Below are 25,495 nucleotides of genomic sequence, written 5' to 3'. Positions count from 1 at the left end.
ATGTGGGTCGTGGGTCGATTATGGAACGACTTAGGTCTAATAGGGTAGAGATATTCAGGGGTATTGCTAGTGTTGCCCCTAATGTGGTTGAATATTAGATGGAGGCCATAGAAAGGATCATGGATGACCTTGACTTCACCCTTGATGAGAAGCTAAAAGGTGTAGTATCTTTTTTGAGAGACGAGGCTTACTAGTGGTGGCTTACCGTCAAAGAGGGCACTCAAGCCGATCATTTGACCTGAGATCTTTTCAAGACTACTTTCCAGGCTAAATATGTGGGTGCCAGCTATGTGGATGCCCGTAGAAGGGGATTTCTAAATTTAACTCAGGGAGATAGGACAGTGGTTGAATATGAGGCCGAATTTTTACAATTGAGCCGCTATGCACGTGGGATGGTGGCAACAAAATACGAGCTATGTGTTCGATTTAAGGATGGCCTCAAAGATAGTTTAAGGGTTCTGATAGCTCCTTAGAGGGAGCGAGATTTTGCAGTACTGGTTGACAAGGAAAAAATCGCCGAGGATGTGGCGCGCGCTTAGTGCCAGAACAGAGAGAAAGGAAGAGGTAAGAGGGATGTTAAGCCTTCAAATTCTTTTCAGTGGTTTGAGAAAAAACCCCAGAGCTGATGGACCCAATAAGGGTTAGGGCCCCTGTTGCTACTGCTGCTACTGCTAGACCGTAATTCTGTGCTGATTATGGAAAACGTCATTAGGTTGAGTGTTGAAGGAAGTTGGTTGCATGTTTGAGTTGTGGATCATTGGAGCATCGGGTTAAGGATTGTCCACGGTAGCCCGATCAGATGTAAGCTACTGGTATGGGTACGGGTCAACTGCAGAGAGGTGTTCAGTAGCCATCGAAAGGCCGTGGTCAGGCCAGGGGTGGTATTGGTTTGGGCAGTGGTCGTGGAGCACTGGGCAGAGGTGCTGGTTACACTGAGGCGAGGTAGCCGGCACTGGTTTATGCTGTACGTCACCAAAAATACGGGGATGCTCTAGATGTTATAACGGGTACGTTCTTTATCCATAAAGTACCTTATACTGTATTAATAGATATAGGATCTACCATTCTTATGTTGCTTGCACTGTTACTGATAAATTGGGGATTCCGGTTGAGAATACTCCAAGTGGAATACTGTTCTAAGTCCACTGAGACAGTCTGTACGTGTAAATAAGTTGTTTAGAGATGTTCCCTTGGGGATACAAGGAGTTGTTTTTCTCGCCGATTTCATGGAGCCGCCTTTCGGAGAATTCGACCTAATACAAGGCATGGATTGGTTAGTTAAACATCGGGTAAGCTTGGATTGTGCATTAAGTAGGTTGTACTGAGAACTGAGGCAGATGAGGAGGTAATGGTAATTGGGGAACGACAGAACTATTTGAGTAATGTAATTTCTGCACTAAGCGCCGAAAATTTGACTCGCAAGGGTTGTGAGGCGTTCTTAGCTTACGTCAGTGTTTTAGATGTTGGGGACTCTTCGGTAAAGGATATTAGAATGGTCAAGGATTTTTTAGATGTCTTTCCTGAAGAGCTACCAGGGTTACCTCCAGAGCGTAAAGTGGAGTTTGGGATTGAGCTCTTTCCTGGTACAACTCCAGCTTCCATCGCCCCTTATAGAATAGCACCAAAGGAGCTTGTGGAGCTTACGGCCCAGATATAAGAGTTACTGGACCATGGGTTTATCTGACCTAGTGTGTCTCCATGGGGAGCACCAGTTTTGTTTGTGAAAAAGAAGGATGGATCCATGCATATGTGCATCGATTACAAGCAATTCAATAAGCTGACCATTAAGAACAAATACCCTCTGCCAAGGATTGATGATCTGTTCGATCAACTGTGAGGGGCATCGGTATTCTCTAAAATAGATCTTTGGTCGGGTTATCATCAACTGAGAGTTAAGGTGTCTGATGTGCACAAGACGGCGTTTAGGACTCGTTATGGTCATTGTAAGTTCTTGGTAATGCCTTTTGGATAGACAAATGCACCAGCAGCATTTATGGATCTGATGAACAGAGTATTTCAACCTTATCTGGATCAGTTTGTTGTAGTATTTATCGATGACATATTAGTGTACTCAAGGACTGATGTGGAACATGATGAACATCTCTGAGTAGTTCTACAATATTTGAGGGTGAAACAACTATACGCCAAGTTCAGCAAGGGTGAATTCTGGTTAAGAGAGGTAACGTTTCTTGGTCATGTGGTATTAGCTAAGGGGATTAGGGTTGATCCTCAGAAAATTGAGGCTGTCTTGGATTGGAAGTGATAAACCGTAATTTATACATATTTTTATCCCATGCTTAGCACATTTCTGGATGGTTTCTCCTTAGATTTGGTGAATTCGATGCTCCTAATCCTTTAATTTCATGTTTTATACTAAGGTGAGCATAAGAGAGTACAAAGAGCGAGAAACGGGCCGAAAACGGAGAAAATGTACCCACATGGGAAATCAACACAGCCTGGACTTCCTCACACGGGCGTCTCACACGGCCATGTCCATTTGGCAGGATCGAAGCACGACTTACACAGGTAGACTACATGCCCGTGCCTATTCAACAGCCTTGACCACGGGCTGGAGTAATCGCACACGGGCGTGTCCCTGCCAAGCCCAAGTATAACCCTATTCGGAAAAGGTCAATTTTGAGGGCTCTTAGGCATTCTAAAGCCTATTTAAACACCGGAAGAGGCACTTAGGAAGGGGGACATAGAGTAGGAGGCAAGGAATTACTCAAGGGAAGCAGATTGATCCATCTCAGAAGCCGGATTCATCGTCAAAACTAAAGATCTCCCTTCAATTTCCATTTAAGGGTTTTGGGTTTTCTTTATATTTTGTTATCTTTATTCGTGTGAGATTTTTTTTTTCATAAGTATGAACTAAACACCCTAAATATCTAAAGGGAATGAAACCTAAGACAGATCTTGTTATTATTATCTGAATTGTATGATAAATATTTGACTTGTTCTTAATTATGTGTTCTTAATTCTTGTTTTAATATTCCAAGATATTGATTCAAGTTAATGCTCTTATTTAGAGGAGAAATGACCCTGCCTAAGAGTAAATTTGTCGTAATTAAGCGGAGTTGATTGCACGCCTAGAGATAAGGTGATAAGATTTCGCCGGATTAGGGTGAAACCTAATAAGGGGATCCATAGATCGAGTTAATGCAACACTAGGGCATTAATTAGAAAGAGATTTCAGTTAATCAACCAAGGGTTAGACGTTATTAGTCTCGAGAGAGATAATAATATAACTTAGGGATTTCTACGGATCAAGTCAAATGAATAAATCGTCTGGTTCAGAGTCAAATAATAAGTAAAGTCTAGGTGGATTTTTCCTTGGGTATTGTCTTAATCAATCAAATTTTCCCAAAATCTTCTCTCCAATTTCTCTCTGTACACTCTTAGTTTAGTTAATTAATTTAGATAAACAAATCCCTTAATTTTTAGGCTAGATAATAAAAAAAAAGTAATTACTAGTACTCTTGGTTCCTTTGGGGTTCAACAATCTGGTCTTGCTAAAGCTATACTACTGTTTGATAGGCACGCTTGCCTTCATCGTGATAAAAGTTAGTTTCAAGAATGATTAATTATAAATATTTAAAACCTGTCGCGAATATCATGTATCAAGTTTTTTGCGTCGTTGCCAGGGAACTAGGATATTAGGAACACTCAATTTTTATTACTTTAGCCATTTTACTTTTTTTGCAATTAAAATTTTTATTCTCTTTTCTAATTCTTCATTTATTTTCTTCTCACAATTTTTTTTCTAGTTTATGACTAGAAAAAACCCGTCGGGACCATTACTTTTTAACGGCGAGATCGACAGCATAGTTTGCAAAAACTGAAGAGAAATAAGGCGAAGCTTACGATACACAGAAGAAGAGCAAGAGGATGATACTTCAACCACAACTGAGGAGATGGTTGAAAACCAAGAAAACCCGCTACCTCCTGCAATTGTTGCTAATTAGAATCCTGCTCCATATACTATGTATGATTATGCTAAACCTTCTTTAACAGGAACTGAAACCTAACACAATTCAAATGATACAGCAATTTGTCCAGTTTGATATTTTGCAGGACAAAGATCCCAACTCACTTGGCAAACTTTTTGGAACTATGTGATACATTTAAAATTAATGGAGTTTCTGGTGACGCCATTCACCTTTGGTTATTCCCTTTGTCATTGAGAAACAGAGCTAAACAGTGGTTGAATTTGTTACCACAATGGTCAATCACTACTTGGGAACAAATAACCGAAAAATTTTTATTAAAATATTTTTCACCTGTTAAAACGGCTAAATTACGTAATGATATCTCTTCTTTTGGGCAGATGGATTTAGAAACACTCTACGATGCATGAGAGAGATACAATGACCTTTTGAGAAGGTGCCCTCACCATGGGTTACCACTTTGGCTACAGGTTCAAACGTTTCATAATGGTCTGAATCCTTCGAATCAACAGATGATCGACGCAGTTGCTGGCGAAACCATCAAAAATAAGACACCTGAAGCTGCTTATGAATTTATAGAAGAGATGTCACTGAATAATTATCAGTGGTAAGTCATAAGAACAAAGCCAACAAAAATAGCTGACGTTTTTAATGTCGATTCGGTCACCATGCTCTCTAATTAGGTAAAACTTTTGAATAGAAAAATTGACAGTTTTCTTGGTTCTTCACAGGTTCACCTAGTAATGCAATGTGAAGCAAGTGGAGGTGGATTAAGCAATTCAGAAGAGAATTAGCAGAAATCGAAAGGGATTTACCCAAAACTCCGCTCTGATACCTTGAGAAAACGTGAGTGAGGGAATGAATGAATGATGGATCTGGGGATTTATATATTTATATATATATATATATATAAATGATAGATATATTAACACTCCTCACCTCTTGAGGGTTGTCGCTCCTCTCGTCTTAAATTTCCAATGCAGAGGTTAGTTTCTTATGATTCTTTTTTTTAGAAGTCATCGTGTTTTTCTTTCTTCTATCGAGCAGTTAAATTACATGGGTAATAATTCTCGATCTCAAAATAATCCTTATAGTAATACTTACAATACAGGTTGGAGGAACCACCCAAATTTCTAATGGGGAGGCCAAGGGAATCAGTGACCACCACCACCACTAGGCTTCCAACAACCACCCTACCAACAAGAGAAAAAGCCGAACCTTGAGGAAATGCTAACAAAATTCATCTCAGTGTCAGAAACTCATTTTCAGAATACTGACACAGTACTTAAAAATCAACAAGCGTCGATCCAAGGGCTCGAAACTCAGATAGGTCAGCTCGCTAAATTGATATTTGAACGACCACAAGGTAGCCTGCCGAGTAACACTGAATCTAACCCAATGGAGCAAATCAATACAATTACCATTCAAGATGAGGAATGGTTAGTTGCACCTGAACCAGAATAGAGGCAAGAAACTGTGGCAAGTAAATGTAAGGGTGAGGTGGACCACAATGACCAGAAATTGGTAAGTAAAGAGTACAAACCTCGTGTGCCATACCCAAACGCGATAGGGAAAGACCGCACAGAAGAACAATTTCATAAATTCCTTAAATTATTAAAGAAGTTACATATTAACTTACCGTTTATTGAAGCTCTTTCACAGATGCCAAATGCAATCAAATTCCTAAAGGAGCTTTTAACAAATAAGCAGAAGTTGGATGAGGCGTCACATATGGAGCTGAATGCGGTTTGCTCAGCCATACTACAAAATAAGCTAGCCAACAAATTAAAAGATCCAAGGAGTTTTATGATTTCCTGTTTAATTGGTAGCCTAGATGTTAATAATGCTTTGGCTAATTTAGGGGCTAGTATCAATGTCATGCCTTACAAAATGTTTAAACAACTTAGTCTTGGGAAACCAAAATAAACTAGGATGAGTATTCAATTAGCCGATAAAACAATCAGATTTCCTAGGGGGATTATTGAGGATGTACTCGTTAAAATTGAAAAATTTATATCCCCAGTTGATTTCGTTGTTCTAGACATAGAAGAGGATTGTAACGTTCCTTTAATTTTAGGGAGGCCCTTTTTAGCAACCGCTAGAACAATAATTGATGTTGGCGCAGGTGAACTCACACTTCATGTGGGAGACGAAACAATCACCCTTCGAGCTTGTAATTCGAGTAACACATCGAAAATTGAAGGTGGTTGTATAAATCATTCTACTAAAACTGACCATGTGGTGCAACCTACTTTGCAAGAAATAAGTTTGAAGAACCTACACGAGCCATGTTCAAGAAACAACAAAGGACCTATCTATGAAGGACGAAGGCTACAAATCGAGGAACTAGATGAATGGCAGACACAGAAATTGAGAACACCCGGTAAATCGAAACTGAGCCAGGACGAGCTCAATACATGACCAAATCAACTTAAGGTTGGAGACAAAGTACTACTAGATGCAGCAGATCCTCGCATTACCACTTCTGAACCTAATGAAGAAATTCCACTCACAGTACTCAGTATTTTCCCATATGGTATAGACGAGGTAATTCACCCCAAATTCGAAACCTTTAAGGTAAACAATACTCGTCTTAAACCTTATATTGATAAAGTTGATAGCAGGGATGAGGAGTGTAAACTCCTCGAGCCACCACAATCACACACCAGAGAGGTAAGTCAAGTTTAGACTATAAATAAGCGCTTCTAGAGAGGCAACCCGAGTACTAACAGTAATGATTTATTTAAATTCTAGTTTTTCACATCTAACCTACTAACTGAGTCTTAAAACACAGGGTTTTCCTATCCACACGGCCAAGAAAATGGGTGTGCCTTAGGCCGTGCACACACTACAGGAGGAGACACGATCGTGCAATATGGCCGTGTGAAAACAGGGAAAAAATTATTCCCCAACACGGGGTGCGATAAGTTACCATGGCCGTGTGATAAGGCCGTGGGTGAAACTGTGAAACCAACACGGGCGTACGACATGCCCGTGTTTTGAAATCGTGGGCGAACTTGTCAATTTAGTACAGGCATTCGACATGCCCGTTCCCAGCCCCTGTAGTCGACACTGTCAAACTAACACAGGCGTGGGCTATCATACACGGGCGTGGGACAAATGAACGAAGCAAGACATGGTCGTGCGCCACGGCCGTCACCCACACGCACAAGGAACACGGGCGTGGGGCGAATGTTACACGGGCCAAAATTTAAAAATTGCAAAACACACGGGAAAAAATTAGGGCACATGGACGTGCCCCACTACCGTGTGCCCCAAAATCTATATAAACCCCTCACTATTCAACATCCCCCTCCCCAAAAATCCCTAACCCTAGCCGCTGTAACTCCACACGCCCTACCTGCCATGCCCATGCACCGCCTACAACACTATTTCTGATGACCCAGGCTTCTACCTTTTGCATTTGTTTACTCTTTTCTCTCTATTTTCTTTAAATATTTTGCCTATTTCATGATTTCGCTGATCCATTTCACTATTTTAAGTGAATATTCATAGTAGAATAATAATACTCATGCTTGTCATTAAAGAATATTGCCATTTTTCATACTACATTCATCCATTTTTCTCGTTTCCATGGATTTTATGCTTAGCCACATGCATTCATACATTAGATATTCCCCTCGTATTATTCTCATAGTCCTATTTTAATAACTTGATATATTTGCTTTAGTTGTTTTAGTTTTGTTCTCTTCATCTAATATGTGAGTCTCATGAAATATTCCTATTTAGTTTTGTGTTTCCATGCTATTTTTGGGGTGTATTGGTTGAACTTTGACTTTTCAATGCAGGTATACAATGTCATCCTCACGTGGTAAGAAAACCGCTGTCCCCGCCTCGAAGAAAAGGAAAGGAGCAGCGTCATTCCCAGGTCCTACCGCGGAGATTAGGCACCCTTTCCTCGAGTTCCCCTTGAGACCCCAGGAGGAGCTATTTCAGATATTACGGGCTCGACCCCTAGGTGTGGACCGCTGCATTGACTGGGTCGCACTTGAACAAATTCAGATGGCTGACGCGGTCCGAGTTTATTATTTTTATTTTCACTTTTATCTTTATTTATCTTATTTAAGTACTTTGTATTTCATTTTCCTTTATTATTATTTTAATTGAATAATTTATAGTTTCGGCTATTTCATTACGAGTAATTATGCTTCCTTATATTTGCTAAAAAGTTCCTGATTCTATCACAGTTATAAAGAGCTCCAAAGCTCATTACCAAATAGGAACTAAAAACTCCAATGGCAAAGGACTTATGGACTAATGAACCTCTACCACCACCAGAGTATCCTCATCCACTCTCATCATTGCCTTGGCCGATTATTCTCCATAACTCCAATTCAAGGAGTTCATTCATCATTCAGGAAGTTTCACTTCTCTCCCTAACTTATGATTATTTATATAGATTTTTCAATATATCTATCTTTGTACATTGAGGGCAATGTACATCTTAAGTGTGGGGGGTCTTTCATATCATCATTAGAAATCCTTAAAATTTGTCTTATTCTCACGCGACTCACTCATATCACTATTATAATGATTTTAATTAATTTATGATTTTTATTGATATGTCTTGAATTAAAACATAGGCATTTATGCATTGATTGTTTAAACTTTAAGACATTAGGGAATCAAGCATGATAAGTTGATTTTTTGAAGAAATAAAAAAAAAAATTTTAGCTTGCTTCCCTAAGTTTAGGTATTATCTTGAGTTGAAATTCACAAGTTTAAACATCAAAAAGCCATAATTTTTTATGAGATATTGAACCTTTAGACCATATTTTATTACTTTTATGCTCACTTTTATTATGAGTGCATCAGTATTGATTTGTTATTCTAGAACTTGCTTGATTATGCATGTCAAGACCAAACCATTTGATTTGATATGCCAAGATGATAATGGCACTTAGGTTTAACCCACTCACTCCACAAAAGCCTACCTTCATAATTAACCCTTAGTGAACCCCTTTGAGCCTAACAAGCCATTAATTGATTTACCCTTAATATTAACCCATAACCCGTTATTGTTGAAATCCCCTAATTTGATCCCTATTTTTGTCGAGATTTGATTTGAACTAATTGCTTAGTTATGTTTTGTTCTTCTTGCTTGGCTATGTTTTGTTCTTCTATGTATTTGACTTGTTCTTAAAAAAAATTACTTCAATACATATTAGTAGTAATTCATCGTTTTTGAGCTTGAGTGTTAATTCTATATTCTGAGAAGAATCTCACTTGTATTCAACTGATGACTAGTTATTTTTCTAGCTAGGTAATTTTTCAATTCAATCTCAATTATAACCTTTTCTTTCAGTTTGTGACCACACCCCCTAACCAAAGCCACATTACAACCCTCTAAAAGACCTTTTTGATTTATGTATCAGCTCAATTTATAGTGGTGGAGATTTGATTTTCAAGCAAGCCTATGGTAATAGCTTTTCATATTGAATAATGAGTGCTTTAATTGATGTCCTTAAACACCTTAAGCGATTTGAGTGAATCTTTAGTGAGGATGTTAAGCTCTATGATATTTTGATCAAAGGTAATCACTTAGATAATGGGAGACACCTATGTTTTCGTGATAAAATACTCAACTTGGAATGTTTGAAACTTTGATGTACTTTTAGTTGAATTTTCAATGTATGAATACTTATGGATTATTTTGAGATATTATTGATAGGGATTATAAATTGAGAAGAATTTATTTTGGTTGTGAGTTGAGGATTTTGCTTGAGGACAAGCAAACGCTTAACTGTGGGGGTATTTGATAAACCGTAATTTATACATATTTTTATCCCATGCTTAGCACATTTATGGATGGTTTCTCCTTAGATTTGGTGAATACAATGCTCCTAATCCTTTAATTTCATGTTTTATAATAAGGTGAGCATAGGAGAGTATAAAGAGCGAGAAACAGGCCGAAAATAGAGAAAATAAACCCACATGGGAAATCAACACGGCCTGGACTTCCTCACACGAGCTTGTCACACGGCCGTGTCCATTTGGTAGGATCGAAACACGACTTACACAGGTAGACTACACGTCTGTGCCTATTCAACAGCCTTAACCACGGGCTGGATTAATCGCACGCGGACATGTCACACTGGCATGTCCCTGCCAAGCCCAAGTATAAACCTATTCAGAAAAGGCCAATTTTGAGGGCTCTTAGGCATTATAAAGCCTATTTAAACACTTGAGGAGGCACTTAGGAAGGGGGACATAGAGTAGGAGGCAAGGAATTACTCAAGGGAAGCAAATTGATCATCTTAGAAGCCGGATTCATCGTCAAAACTGAAGATCTCCGTTCAATTTCCATTCAGGGGTTTTGGGTTTTCTTTATGTTTTGTTATCTATATTTGTGTGAGATTTTTTTTTTCATAAGTATGAACTAAACCCCCTAAATACCTAAAGGGAATGAAACCTAAGACAAATCTTGTTATTATTATCTGAATTGTATGATAAATATTTGACTTGTTCTTAATTATGTGTTCTTAATTCTTGTTTTAATATTCTAGGATATTGATTCAAGTTAATGCTCTTATTCAGAGGAGGAATAGACCCTGTCTAAGAGTAAATTTGTCGTAATTAAGCGAAGTTGATTGCACGCCTAGAGATAGGGTGATAAGATTTCACCGGATTAGGGTAAAACCTAATAAGGGGATCCATAGATCAAGTTAATGTAACACTAGGGCGTTAATTAGAAAGAGATTTTAGTTAATCAACCTAGGGTTAGACGTTATTAGTCTCGAGAGAGATAATAATATAACTTAGCGATTTCTATGGATCAAGTCAAATGAATAAATCGTCTGGTTCAGAGTCAAATAACAAGTGAAGTCTAGGTAGATTTTTCCTTAGGTATTGTCTTAATCAATCGAATTTTCCCAAAAGCTTTTCCCCAATTTCTCTCTGTGCACTCTTAGTTTAGTTAATTAATTTAGATAAACAAATCCCCTGATTTTTAGGTTAGATAATAAAAAAAAAGTAATTACTAGTACTCTTGGTTCCTTTGGGTTCAACAATCTGGTCTTGCTAAAGCTATACTACTGTTCGATAGGTACACCTGCCTTCATCATGATAATAGTTAGTTTCAAGAATGATTAATTATAAATATTTAAAACCTGTCGTGAATATCACATATCAGGAAGTAGCGTAAGACTGTATCGAAAATTCGGAGTTTTCTAAGACTGGTTGGGTACTATCACAGATTTGTAGAGGGATTCTCACTGATTGTTGCACCCTTAACTAAGTTGCTACGAAAGGATGTGCCCTTTAACTGGACTGATGAGCAGCAAGAGAGCTTTGAGAAGCTCAAGAAGTTTTGACTGAGGCCCCTATCTTGATTTAGCCAGAGTCTGGGAAAGAATTTATTGTTTACAGCTATGCATCACACGTTGGTTTGGGTTGTGTGTTGATGCAAGAAGGTAAGGTGGTAGCGTATGCATCACGCCAGCTTAAGACTCACGAGGTGAATTACCCAACACAGGACTTGGAGTTGGCCATAATGGTATTTGTATTAAAAATTTAGAGGCATTACTTGTACGGTGAGAAGTGTATCATTTACACGAATCACAAAAGCCTCAAGTATCTCCTTACTCAGAAGGAGTTAAATCTTAGACAGTGTAGATGGATTGAGCTGCTTAAGGATTATGACTATTCGATTGAATACGACCCTGGTAAGGCCATTGTGGGGGCCGATGCATTGAGCCGTAGGGCTATGATTGATCTGAGAGCAATGTTTGCTCGTCCTAGCTTATTAGACGATGGTAGTTTGTTGGCTAAGCTCCAAGTTATACTAGTGTGGATTAAGCAGATTAAGAGTAAATAGTTGGAGGATGAGTCTTTGTATCTTCGGTTCCGTCAGGTCGAAAATGGTAATATTGTGGATTTTGGGTTGAACGGTGAAGGGGTACTCTATTTTCGAGGCAGAATTTGAGTACGTAAGGATATTGATTTGAGACAGACTTTACTGTGAGAGGCGCATAGTAGCCCCTATGCTATGCACCTACGTGGAAATAAGATGTACAGAGATCTACATGAGATATATTGGTGGTCAGGTCTTAAGTGTGAGATTACTGACTTTATGGGGAAATGTCTGACTTGCCAACAGGTTAAAGCAGAACAACAGTTGCCTTCTGGGTAGCTTTAGCCAATTAAAATTTCGATGTAGAAGTGGGAAAGAGTAACTATGAACATTGTGAGTGGGCTACCCCTAACGCCTTCTAAGAAAGATTCTGTGTGGGTCATCGTGGATCGATTGTCTAAATTGGCCACCGGTTCGCATAGATTATTCATTGCAAAAACTCGCTAAGTTGTATGTATCCGAGGTAGTGGACTGTATGGGGTACCAGTTTCTATAATATCTGACAGAGATCCTCGCTTCACATCTCGGTTCTGGAAGAAGTTACATGAAGCTCTAGGTACACGATTGGACTTCAGTATTGTGTTCCATCCTCAGACAGATGGTCAGTTAGAGAGGGTGATCAGATACTAGAGGACATGTTAAGGAGTTGTGTAATTGACTTCCGAGGTATTTTGGAGATTACTTACTGTTCGTAGAGTTTACTTACAACAATAACTACTAGTCTAGCATACAGATGGCACCTTACGAAGCACTGTATGGTCGTAGGTGTCGCACTCTGCCATGTTGGACTGAGTTGGGTGAGCGGCATGCTCTAGGTCCTGAGCTAGTATCTGATACAGAGGATAAAGTTAGATTAATTCGGGATCGACTAAAGGCAGCTTCAGACAGACAGAAGTCTTATGTAGATTTGAAGCGTAAGGAAATTGAGTATTCTACGGGAGATTTTTTCTTTTTGAAGGTCTAGCCATGGAAGAAGGTCCTGAGACTTGGGCGTAAGGGCAAGTTGAGCCCAAGATTTATTAGGCCTTACCGCATACTGAGGCATGTAAAACCAGTTGCCTACCAGTTAGAGCTACCTCCGAAATTAGAGCGATTCACGATGTGTTCCACATCTCTATGCTGAGATGCTACCATTCTGATCCTTCACATGTTGTGTCGGTTGAGGAGATTGAAGTTAAACCAGATCTGACTTTCAAGGAAGAACCAATCTAGATTTTAGATCATGAGGTGAAAGTCTTAAGAAAGAAATCAATCTCATTAGTGAAAGTTCTCTGATAGAACCACGGTTCTGAATAGGCTATATGGGAACCCGATGAGACGATGCGACAACAATACCCTCACCTATTCTGACCAAGTAAATTTTGAGGCCAAAATTTTCTTTAAGGAGGGTAGAATTGTAACACCCCAAATCCTGAAAACCCTGATAAAAATTATTTTTTATGTGTGCGACATGGATGTATGGTTGCCTTAGTGGTTTGGTGCTCTTGGAGTGTCTGGAAAGTCTTGGGTTCAAGCCTTGGCTTGAGCAATTTTTTCTCCTACTTGAATAAACCCTTGTCTTCTGATAGTAGGCTTCTTAAATTAAAGAGAGTATTATATAAAAGAAAAAGGTTTGCTAGCCTAGTGGTAAGTGCCATCTGGAATGTGCCTAGAGATCTTGAGTTCGAGCCTTCTATGTGAAAGGATGTTCTATTTTGCTACTCTTGCAATGTAAAAGGTTGGGGTTGACTGAAACTCTATAGTATGAGTGGTTGAGAGGGAGTAGGTGGCATGGAGAGATAGAAAGAGGAAAAAGGGGGATTTGGATAAAGGTTAGGGCAGTCGAAGTGTGTGACCGAATTGATGGGAGGGGTTTGAAAGGGTTTGAATTGGTCAATTGAGGGATGAAAGGAGAGATTCGGAGAGATCTTTGAGGAGTGGAAGTAGTTGGCCGAAAGTGGGTGTCCTTCAAGTTATTTAGTCTTATGCTTTTGGTGCCAAAATTGCCAACTTTGCACTCTTCTCCCTTTCCAATAACTATTATGTTTCTTTCTCCCCCTCTTTTGTTCTGTAACACCCCGAATTTGGGCCTAGAAGTATTGGGCCTTGAGTGTGGGTCCGTAAGGAGGTTTTATATAGGTATTTAATTGTGGAATGAAATGACACAATTAAATGTCTGCTTTGGTGGTTAATGGTCCTGAGAAGTGTTAGAGAAATCTTAGGTCAAACTTGGGCTTTAGCAAAAATTTTGGTATTAAAAGAAAAAAAAAAACCTGGATGCTTGGATGAGGGCTTTTAAATTATTGTGTTAAATAAATGACACAAGGAAGCTTGTAGTCTAGTGGTTGTGGCGTCATTAAGGTTGTATGGGAGCCTAGGTTCAAGCCTTGGCTCTTGCAATTTATTTTGGTTTTTTTAAGGGAACCTGGACTTTGGCCTTTAGACCTTATAATTAATTGGGGATAAAATATGACACAAAAAGCCTTGTGGCTTAGTGGCAAGTAGCGCATGGAGCATCTAAGGGGAGGCATGGGTTCGAATCCCATGGCAAGCAAGGAGCATTTATTTTGCTAACAGGGGCGGCAAGAGTTGGTGTTGAATTTAAACTTTGATGTTGGAGGGATCCCACATCGGGAAGCTAACATAAGAGTGGGTGCGAAGCTGGCTTTAAATAGAGGGAACCATGAGGAGAGTAAAGGTACCTTTCTTGGCTGATCCCTTTCGCTATGTGGCTTGCTCGTTTGGGTTGGGCGTCGGCTAAGAGTGCTCGGAGTGTGGATTAACTCCAGTCTCCTATCAGGTGTGTATTTCTCACTACTCTAGCTGTAGGATGGCTACTTCGGACCGCGATGGGCCGAAAGGGCTTATGTGGGCCCAATAGGCCTACGGGCCCAATTGGATAAGTTGTTTGATTGTGTAGTAACTATTGGAATAGGCTAGGTGAATCTCATATCTGTGGCTAGATTTGGGCTAAAAGGGCCACACGAGCGTGTGGGCCCATTTAGGCCGAGAATGGGCTTTAGGGCCATTCGTATTGTTATCCCTGTTTAGAATACTTTAGTTTACCAAAGTACCCTTGATTTATAGAATTATCGTTTTACCCTCGATTTACAAAATTACCGTTTTACCCTTAATTTATAGAATTACTATTTTAACCTCGATTTACAGAATTACCGTTTTACCCCTAATTTACAGAATTATCGTTTTACCCTCGATTTATAGAATTACCATTTTGCCCTCGATTGTGAAATTACTGAAATACCCCTGTAGGGTAGAATTACTAAAATACCCCTAGTTTGTAAAATTACCAAAATACCATTGGTTTGTGAAATTACCGAAATACCCTTAATTTGCAAAATTATCAAAATACCCCTGATTTACAAAATTACATAAATACCCTTGACTTTCTAAAAATTATAGAAATACCATTGGTTTACAAAATTACTAAAATACCCTTGGTTTGTAGATTTACCAAAGCACCCTTGTAGGATGAAATAACTAAAATACCCCTAATAGGTAAAAAGACCGTAAAGCCCCTGTAGGGTAAAGTGATCGTAATACCCTTGTATGGTAAAATAACGAATACGCCCTTATGTTCCGTATGACTGATGTGCTTAGGATTTACATATATTGATATTGGAATAGTTAAGTTTGAGTGACAGGTGGTGGTTATCGTAGGTGATTGATTATGGAAACGTTTTAACTTCAACCCGTAACAAGTGTGTACTAACCCTCGTAATAGCTTAAATTAATATTTGCTGAAAAGCCGAAAGCTTCATATTTTAGTTATTCAGGAATTAATATTTAGATCTATTTTCTACGCACGTTTAAGTTGGATTCACAATGGATATGGGGTACGAAGGTATTTGGAACGTTCTTCGACGAGTAGACCTCTTGGTAAGTATTCGAACCTTCTTTCCATTTGTATCTTGTGGTTTAAGAAAAGCTGAAAATCCCTCTGTCGACTAAGGCTAAAAGGGTTTTTGGTGTTATTTGGTTTGTTGGTGCTAGTGAGGATTAAAGGCTACCGATCGAGGAGTGTGTGAAAAGCTTGGATCATCGAAGTGACTAAATCTAGTCATCAACTTCGACAAAGGTATAAACCCAAGGGCCATTGTGGATAGTGGCCGAATGTGTAAGTGATGATAATAGGTAGTTTTCGATTTGGTTTAATATTAACATGGTCTAATCTATAAGTGGTTGATTATAGGAGAAATCGCATAGGAGATCTCGTCAAGGAATATCGCAAATCAGGTGTGTAACGAACCCTTATTCATAGCTTAAAGCGATAAATGCCGAAAAGCCGAAATGCCAAAATTCTGGCATTTCGAGGACTTGTGAGCAACCGAACACTCATTAGTCAATTAGATTCGTTGAGATGATGATCGGGAACATTGGAAACGGTAAGAGCATGATTTTTGGCGTTCACGATAAGTTGGGCCTCGAGGGGCTGAAATAGGGCCCAATGGGCTTTCGAGCCCATTTGGGTAAAATTGGTAGAAAATGAAAACCCATTAAATTGCGCATTGAGACTGATAAAACCGTTATGGAATATAGGCTAAATGGGCCTAGATGAAAAAATCGGCTAAGTAGGGCCTATTAGAGGTTTTAGGCCCAATAACTCGGTTTCGCTAAAAATTGGGCCAAAATTACTGTTTGCACACATGAATTGTTAGTAACCGTTAATGAACATGGAAAACCCTAATTTTTGGTAAAATTACAGAATTACCCTTATAAAATGAAAATGATCGTTTTGCCCTTAGGTAAAAATGACCATTATACCCCTAGGGTTTAAATATGAATTTGATACATGGGATTTTGATAAACACGGTATGTATGATATGCACATGACATGTATGATATGCACATGATATGTATGATATGCACATGATATGTATGATATGCACATGATGTATTCATAAATGCATTGGGTTGGGTTTTTATATGGATGGAGGAAGTGTAAAAGGGCTTATGCCCCATTATTAAAAAGGGCTTACGCCCTGCTTATCAAAAGGGCTTATGCCCCAGTTATTAAAAGGGCTTATGCCCCAGTTATCAAAAGGGCTTATGCCGCAGTTATCAAAAGGGCTTACGCCCCAGTTATTAAAAAGGGCTTACGCCCCAGTTATTAAAAAGGGCTTATGCCCCAGTTATTAAAAAGGGTTTATGCCCCAGTTATCAAAAGGGCTTATGCCCCAGTTATTAAAAGGGCTTATGCCCCAGTTATTAAAAGGGCTTTTGCCCCAGTTATTAAAAGAGGCTGGGCCTCTAGTTATATGATAAAGCAACTATGCTGCCAGTGGAGAGTTATGGTTGGGTGGTTGAGTTATTCCCCACATGGTGTGTTGGTTGGTACGGGTGGAGAGTAGCGGATGGTGGGTCGAGTAGTCTCCCAAAATGGGCTTGCATTTATTCTTTCATTGATGATACATGTGATATTGAAATGGGCCTACGGGCCAAACCATTTACAGTAAGGGCTTCGACCCAATAATATAAAATATGAAAAGGCTACGGCATAGTATATGTTGAGATTGGACTTGGGCTAAGGCCCAGCAGGCTGATATTGTTTTAGGCTCTGAAAAGGGCTTGTTGCACACTGAGTTTCCAAACTCACCCCTTTCCTTAACCTTGTGTGAGCCTTGATGTGGGGACTTGAGTCGGAGGGATTCAGAGTGGCTACGGTGATCGCTTTGGGCTTTTAAATAAGCGTTGGTTTTCTTTAAATTTCCTTTAATTATTATTTATTTTTGGGTTGTAATAAGGTCATTTTAACTTTTCTTTTATTTCTTTTCGGGATTATTTTATTTTTAATAACTTTAAAACTGGTTGATAATTATTTAAATGGGCTAGACTTAGGACGTGTTTTCAAAATGATACTTGATTTCAAAATATCATAATGCCACGATTATTCAATTTATCAAAGATATCCACTTAAACAAATTTAAACTCGATATAACAAAGTGTGGCTATGGTTGTGGGCATGTCTAGGATTGGATCCAATCAAAGAGCTTGGTACTTAAGCAGCCTTCATGGCTCACCTCCTTTGTCTCGGATACCTACCTGGTGCCCAGCTTCCATACACTTTGTTAACTCAACAAAATATATGGTTTTAAAACACTAAAACGGTACGTGGGTTTTCAACTCCAATGTGGCACGTCAGATTCAGCCATAACGTCTGGGCTGAGTTTGGGGTGTTACATTTAGTGGTATCAGAGTCTGATTGCAACTACTCGGCTATGGATCGGGTCCGAAAATCTTTTCGAAAACTTAGGACTAAGAGGGGTATTTTTGGAAATAGTTTTTGGAAAGTTCATTTCAAAGATGTTTTACAGAGTATACATGTTAAAATGGTTTAAATTTTTCTAGGTTTTTGAAATTTGGTAACCGAAGAAGTGGCACACTGAATCTCCGGCACCAAGTCTGTAAGTATTTACATTCCTCATATTACTCAGATTAAGATATTACTGTAGATAGAACTGAGACCATATCATGACATTATAACTAGGGCAACCCTAAAAACTCTAGAATACCGAGACTATAGCTAGGCTATGATTCTATGAAAATAGAAACTTTAAAATACTACCTCTGTATAAGACATATGAATAAATAGTAAAATTTTTGAAATCTTTATAGTTAATTGATATGTGTACTGGTAATGTAGAGTATTGATATGGATTCTGAGGGTAAGCAAAGTCTACCAACTTCGGGTTGCGGTAACTCGGAGCTTGGTACTGAGGCACTGACCGTGTGACAGCCTAAATTGACCCTAGTCGGAAAGTGGTTTCAGGACCACTAAACCGAGTCATTAAAATAAATAGCCGTCATAGTGGATGCTCATTATATGTACATATGCATGTGTGAAAATTTCATGATTGAATTTTGTTAATTGTAAGTGAATTTTATCAAATAGGACTTATGTGAGAAAATTTAGAAATGTGCTAGGCAAATGTAAAGTGGCCTATTAATGCATGTTGTGAAAATGATGGGCTTGCATGTCAAATTTCCCTAAATTAAAGCCTAGTGGCCGGCCATGACAAAGGGTGATGGGGAAAAAATGTCATAAAACATGTTGTGTAAATGGGTTATGTTGGAATAAATAAAATAAGGAGTATGGCTAATAAAGAAATGGAAAAAGGAAAGAAGGTGTGTGATCCCCCCCCATTTCCGTGAGTTGAGGGAAAGGAAACAAAAAAAAAGTGTGTTCATCCTTTTCATTTCTTTTGGCCGAAAATTCTAAGGAAGAAAGAAGGAGTTCTTGCTCCATGTTTGGTTTAGAAGAGGATTAGGAGGAGGTTCGGCCATACTTGTATCAAGATTAAGGTATGTTTGATGTTGTGCCATGAGATTCATGCATGTTTTTTAGTTGCTAGCATGATGTTCTTATTAGCCCATGGTTCAAATCTTTGCTATGTCATGGGGATGGTATTCGCCAAGGTGGATTTTGTGTTGATATCATTGCATGCTAAATGTGAAGCTTGTTAATGATGCATGTGATGGTGGATTGATAACTCTTGAATCTCCTTTTAGCATCCTTGAGTGAGACATTAAGTTCCTTGTTCAACCATGACCAAAATTGAAATGGTAAGGTGTTGTGATGCATTCGGCCATGGTAGGATATAGAAGAGAAATAAGGTTGTTGTTAGATGAAGTAGAGTCTAACAAATGAGCTCGTATGTGCATTAGTTGCTAGATGGAGAAGAATCGGCTAGCAAGTTGTGTGCTAAGGCCGAATGTAATTTGGTATATTATGGGTAATGCATGTGTTGAATTAGTGTAAAGGGAGAGGATGCTTTAATAGTGTATATATGTGTATTAGCCAAGTTTTGAACTTGAAACAAATGGTGTTTAGTCAACACAAGTGACCATACTTGTAAAATGTATTAAGTGTTGCAATCGGCCTTAGCATAGATGTGTATGTTCGGCCATTGGTAGCCTATTGATGGCTTTAGCTTGACTTAGAAAATTTGGCTAAGGGGAAATATTAGCTAGTATGTTGAATTCGATTAGTGATTTCGTACATATGTGACTCTAATGTCTAATGTATATATGGGCTAAGTACCTTGAGCTTCTCTTTTGATGTTTGAATGAATTGTATTAAATTGTTGATGTGATTAAAAATGCGTAAGATCATTGTGTATTTGAGCTAAAAGGTGGCCATATGACCTATCAAACTCCTTGTCATATTCGGCCATAAGCTAGCAAAATGAGACTTTGATAAGTTAAATTTGTTTGAATTAGCTCAAGAGCTTAGGGACCACAAATGGATAAGGAAAGGGAAAAGTGATCGAATAGCCGTTGAAGTCGTTCGACAACATCCGAGGTAAGTTTTTGAGTAATGGAACTTAAATTATGATTCGATTAGATTATGTCTTAAGTAAATCAAAATCATGCTCTTTGTATGTGGCTATTGAGCCGAAATTGTAAATATGATAAGTGTCTTGTGTTGAGCTTTGGTAATGAAAATGAAATATGGAAGTGTCATGATTTATTGATATATGTGTGCATGGTTCTTCGAATGATGTCTGCGCTAAGTCGCGAAGGCTTTGTGCTAAGTGACTATATCCGGACTAAGATCCGAAGGCATTTGTGCGAGTTACTAAACTCGGACTAAGATCCGAAGGCATTTGTGCGAGTTACTAAATCCGGGTTAAGTCCCGAAGGCATTTGTGCGAAGCTACTATAACCGGCTATGTCCCAAGGTATTTGAACGAGTAGCTATGTCGGTTAAACTCGAAGGTACGTGATTCGGGAATGAATGAACTTGCTGTAAAAATTTCAGTTAATACGTTTGTGAAATCCCAACAATGAGGTATGTTTCAGATGTGCTTTGAATTAGTTGAGCCCTTACAAATAAGTATTCGCTCAGTTGATAAACGAGCCACCGCCTTTGGCTAAGTTGATCTTTGTGTATGAACATAAGGGTTGGTAATGTGAAGTAAGTATGATATTGAGAATTTGTGCATATGAAATTATCCGCTTATGAATGCTATGCTTTTGTTGTGCTTGAATCCTTGCTCAAAACTTACTAAGCATAAATTGCTTACTCCGTTTCTTTGTTTCTCTGTTTTATAGATTTTGGTTCGTCACCATCGGACTCGGGATTTTGGAAGTCGAAGTCTTCCACACTATCAAAGCCCCTTTGGTACAATTTTGGTTGAACTTTGAAATGGCATGTATAGGACTACCCTTTTTGTTGTTGGTCATGTACCCATGGATTTTGTGTAAATTTGGATAGCCATGCGAAAATGGCTTAAGTATACTTTGGGCATGGTATTATAATCATTGTATGTTGTTCATTAAGAGGTATGGAAATGTTTGGAAACGATTAGCCATTGGGATGGTTAATCATGATCATATTTTGTGCTATTTATGTTAAAGGGCTAGTTGAAGCATGGAAACTATGAAATAGGTAAAGCCTACCTTAAAGATAGATGCTGACAGCTGCAGTGACGTAGATGTGAAAAATCACTAAAAATAGCAGGAATGGAATTAAATAGTGAATAAATTATGTAAAGAACCTTGACGAGTGTATTTTCATAGGAGAGTAACGAAACGATCATATGAACAGTATGTTAAGAGATATTTAAGTTTTCGTGAGACAGGGCCAGAACGGTTTCTGGAGTCCCTGTTCCGACTTTGGAAATTCATTATAAATTGACCAGAGATAATTAGAAGTCATGCCTATATGTACAGATTCCTTTTCGAGTCTAGTTTCTATAGAAACAAACGGCATCAGTATTGAAGCCTTGTATAGGGAGATATCCAAATCGTAATGTATGAAGGTTAGTGTAGTCGCACCCTGTAACAGGGGAGACTTTAACTAATAAACTGTACTAATTGGCCCGACCAAAAATTCTAGAAAAAAAATTTGTAGATGGACATATGAGTCTAGTTTTAGGGAAAAATTACTGAACTGATTTTCGAGTTTTGGAACTCAAGATATGATTTTTAAGGTGACAGTGACGTAGTTAGCCAACTGCCTGGAAATTTTTTTAAATGGACTGTGAAAATAAATATATTATGTCTGTTAGCACCTCGTGTTCGACTCCGGCCACGGTCTCGGGTACGGGGTGTTACAATTTTATTGGTTTCAGAGCTACGGTTTAGTCGATTCTAGGACTACCGTAATGTGTTTGGGTCTAGCTATACATGCCATTTTATGTGATTATTTGATAGTGTGGTGATTCTGACATTTGCAAATGTGTTTATTTATAGTAATGGATCCCGATCCTGACCGAACGATAGCTGATGATCGTGAGAGTGTAGTGCCTGCTCCCGCACAAGGGACAGCGCCGGCGGACTCTCAATCTAATGCTAGTAATCCGAATGAGGAAGCTAGACAAGCTTTCTATAGCGTGATGAATGATTGGTTCAACCAATACATTCGAACTAATACGGCTGTTCCACAACCTCCATTCCCGACAAACACAACCCCAAGACCTACAATACCTCCTAAACCCGACCAAATAAGGTCAAATAAGCCCCAGTTGATGTAATTCGAAAACACAGGGCTACAGAATTTAAGGCTACGGATAGCGATGATGCCGAGCAAGCTGAATTTTGGTTGGACAACACTATTTGGGTACTCGATGAGCTATCTTGCACACCCGATGAGTGCCTAAAGTGTACTATCTCCTTGCTACGTGATTCTGCTTACTATTGGTGGAATACGTTGACTTCTGTTGTGCCTAGAGAGCAAGTAACTTGGGAGTTCTTCCAAACCGAGTTTCGAAAAAAGTATATCAGTCAGAGATTCATTGACCAAAAACGGAAGGAATTTCTTGAACTCAAATAAGGTTCCATGTCGCCATCGACTATGAACGAAAATTTGTGAGGCTTAGCCAGACGCGACGAGAATGCATTTCCTCAAAAGCCGTAATGTGTAAACGTTCGAGGATGGACTAAATGATGATATAAAGTCGTATGTTGGCATCTTGGAAACCGAGAATTTGTGGTACTTGTTGAGCGAGCTTGCAAGGTCGATGAGCTCAATATGGAGAAAAGAAAAGCTGAGGTGGGAGCAAGGGAGTTTCTTAAGAGATCTTCGGGGAAACCCTTCCCACAGTCATCGAAGAAATTTAGAGATGGCTTGGGCCGATCTAGGGACACTTCGGGCTTATCTAGACGAGATCGCGATCGACCCCGTGAGTGCACGAGTCACTTGATCGCTGTGGTTGGAAATGACCGTCGAGATGAGCGGAATGCCGATTGTGGTAAATGGCATTCGTGGAGTTGTAGGTTCCATGACCGCTCCTGTTACAAGTGCGGGTCAGTTGATCACTTTATCAAAGATTGCCCGAGGTTGTCTTAACAGAATGCAAATCGAGTGGGAAACCGGTGCTACCATCGCCGAGGTAGACCATCTAGAAATACGGCAATGCTAGTGGTGGTCGAGAGGATCTAGGATGCTACGACCAGATCCGAGGCTCGTGCTCAGCTAGGACTTATGCTATACGCGCGACGCCGAGGATGCTTCTCGCCGATGTTATTACCGGTACTTTTACTCTCTTTGATACTAATGTGATTGCTTTGATTGACCCTGGTTCTACTCATTCTTATATATGTGAAACCTTAGCATCCAGTAAGACTTTGCCTATTAAGTCTACCGAGTTCGTAATTCGGGTGTCAAATCCCTTGGGTCGTTACGTGCTTGTTGACAAAGTGTGTAAGAAATGCCCCCTGGTAATTCGAGGTTCCTATTTTCCGGCGGACTTGATGCTTTTGCCGTTCGATGAATTTGATGTTATTCTTGGTTTGGATTGGTTGACCATGCATGATGCGGTTGTGAATTGCAAAAGCAAGACTATGGATTTGAGGTGCGCAAATAACGAGATGATCCGAGTTGAGTCTACGGACTTAAAGGGGTTGCCAGCTGTAATATCATCAATGTTGGCCCGAAATATGTAAGAAAGGGTGCGAAGCATACCTTGCGTATGCACTTGATGATAAGGAGTTAGAAATAAAACCGAAATCTGCGGTGGTTTGTGAATACCGGATGTTTTTCCCGAAGAATTACAAGGTTTGCCACCTGTTCGGGAGATAGAGTTTGGTATTGAGCTTGTACCTGGGACTACGCCGATTTCGATAGCTCCGTATCATATGGCACCAACCAAGTTAAGAGAGTTGAAAGCTCGTTGCAAGAATTGACGGATAGAGGTTTCGCCGACCAAGTTTCTCACCTTGGGGTGCACCAAGATTGTTTGTGAAAAGAAGGACGGAACCATGAGGTTGTGCATTGACTATCGTCACCGAATAAAGTGACGATAAAGAATAAATATCCGTTATCGCAGTATTGATGATTTGTTTGATCAACTAAAGGGAGCCTCGGTGTTTTCAAAGATAGATTTGAGATCGGGTTATTATCAATTGCGGATTCGAGATTGAATGTACCCAAAACCGCTTTCGAATGAGGTACGGTCACTACGAAGTTCTTAGTGATGCCGCTCGGCTCACTAATGCCCTGCGGTATTTATGGATTTGATGAATCGGATCTTGACAAGATTTGGACCGGTTCAGTAGTTGTGTTCATTGATGACATCTTGGTCTATTCAAGAGATGAGACCGAACATGCTGAACACCTGAGATTAGTGTTGCAAATTTTACGGGATAAGCAGTTATATGCTAAGTTCAGCAAGTGTGAGTTTTGGTTAAGAGAGGTTAGCTTCTTGGGTCATGTGGTATCTGATCGGTATTCGAGTCGACTGAGCAAAATTTCAGCCATACTTAATGGAAGCCTCAGAAATATTAATGAGGTTCGAGCTTTTTGGGACTTGCTTACTACCGACGGTTTGTAAAAGGTTTTCGATGATAGCCACACCCATGACGGCTTACTTCAAAAGATGTTAAGTTCGAATGGACAGAAAAATGTCGAAAAGTTTTGATCAATCGAAAACTTATTTGACTAAGCTCCAATTTTAGTGCAATTCAATCGGGCAAAGAGTTTGTCATCTTTAGTGACGCCTCCCTACTTGGGTTAGGCTGCATATTGATGCAAGAAGGTCGAGTTGTGGCCTCTGCGTCGAGACAATTAAAGCCACATGAGAAAAATTATCCGACCCATGACCTCGAATTAGTTGCCATCGTATTCGCCTTGAAAATATGGCGACATTACTTATTGGGTGAGAAGTGCCATGTATTTTCGGATCACAAAAGTCTCAAATATTTGATGACTCAAAGAGACTTGAATTTGCGACAAAGACGTTGGCTCGAGTTGTTAAAAGATTATGAGCTTGTCATTGATTATCACCCGGGAAAGGCTAATGTGGTTGCGGATGCCTTAAGCCAAAAATCACTGTTTGCTTTACGAGCGATGAATGTACACTTGTCTATTCTACCCGACAATGTGTTAGTAGCCGAATTAAAGGCCAAACCATTATTGATTCATCAAATTCGTGAAGCTCAGAAAGTCGACGATGAGTTGGTTGCAAGACGGGCTGAATGTGTTCCGAATGTGGAATCGGAGTTTCAAATTGATGATGACGATTGTTTGAGGTACAGAAATCGGTTGTGTGTTCCAAGAAATTTAGAACTCATTTCGATGATTCTGAACGAAGCTCATTGTAGCCGAATGTCAATTCACCCGGGGAGTACGAATGTGACAGCCCTAAATTGACCCTAGTCGGAAAGTGGTTTCGGGACCACTAAATCGAGTCATAAAAATAATTAACCGTCATAGTTTATGCTCATTATATGTACA

At 39.3% G+C, this 25,495-nt stretch overlaps 1 non-coding gene across 1 annotated transcript; it reads right to left on the bottom strand.

Annotated features, from left to right (window-relative positions):
• Positions 1–4,294: 4,294 nt before the first annotated feature.
• On the bottom strand, positions 4,295–4,401 carry LOC128287068 (small nucleolar RNA R71). The gene has a single exon (XR_008277768.1). It is a non-coding gene; the product is annotated as a small nucleolar RNA R71 (small nucleolar RNA).
• Between the last annotated feature and the right edge of the window lie 21,094 nt (positions 4,402–25,495).

This window comes from Gossypium arboreum, chromosome 13 (assembly GCF_025698485.1).
Source record: "Gossypium arboreum isolate Shixiya-1 chromosome 13, ASM2569848v2, whole genome shotgun sequence".
NCBI lineage: Eukaryota > Viridiplantae > Streptophyta > Magnoliopsida > Malvales > Malvaceae > Gossypium > Gossypium arboreum.
This window is presented reverse-complemented; position numbering and strand designations above follow the sequence as displayed.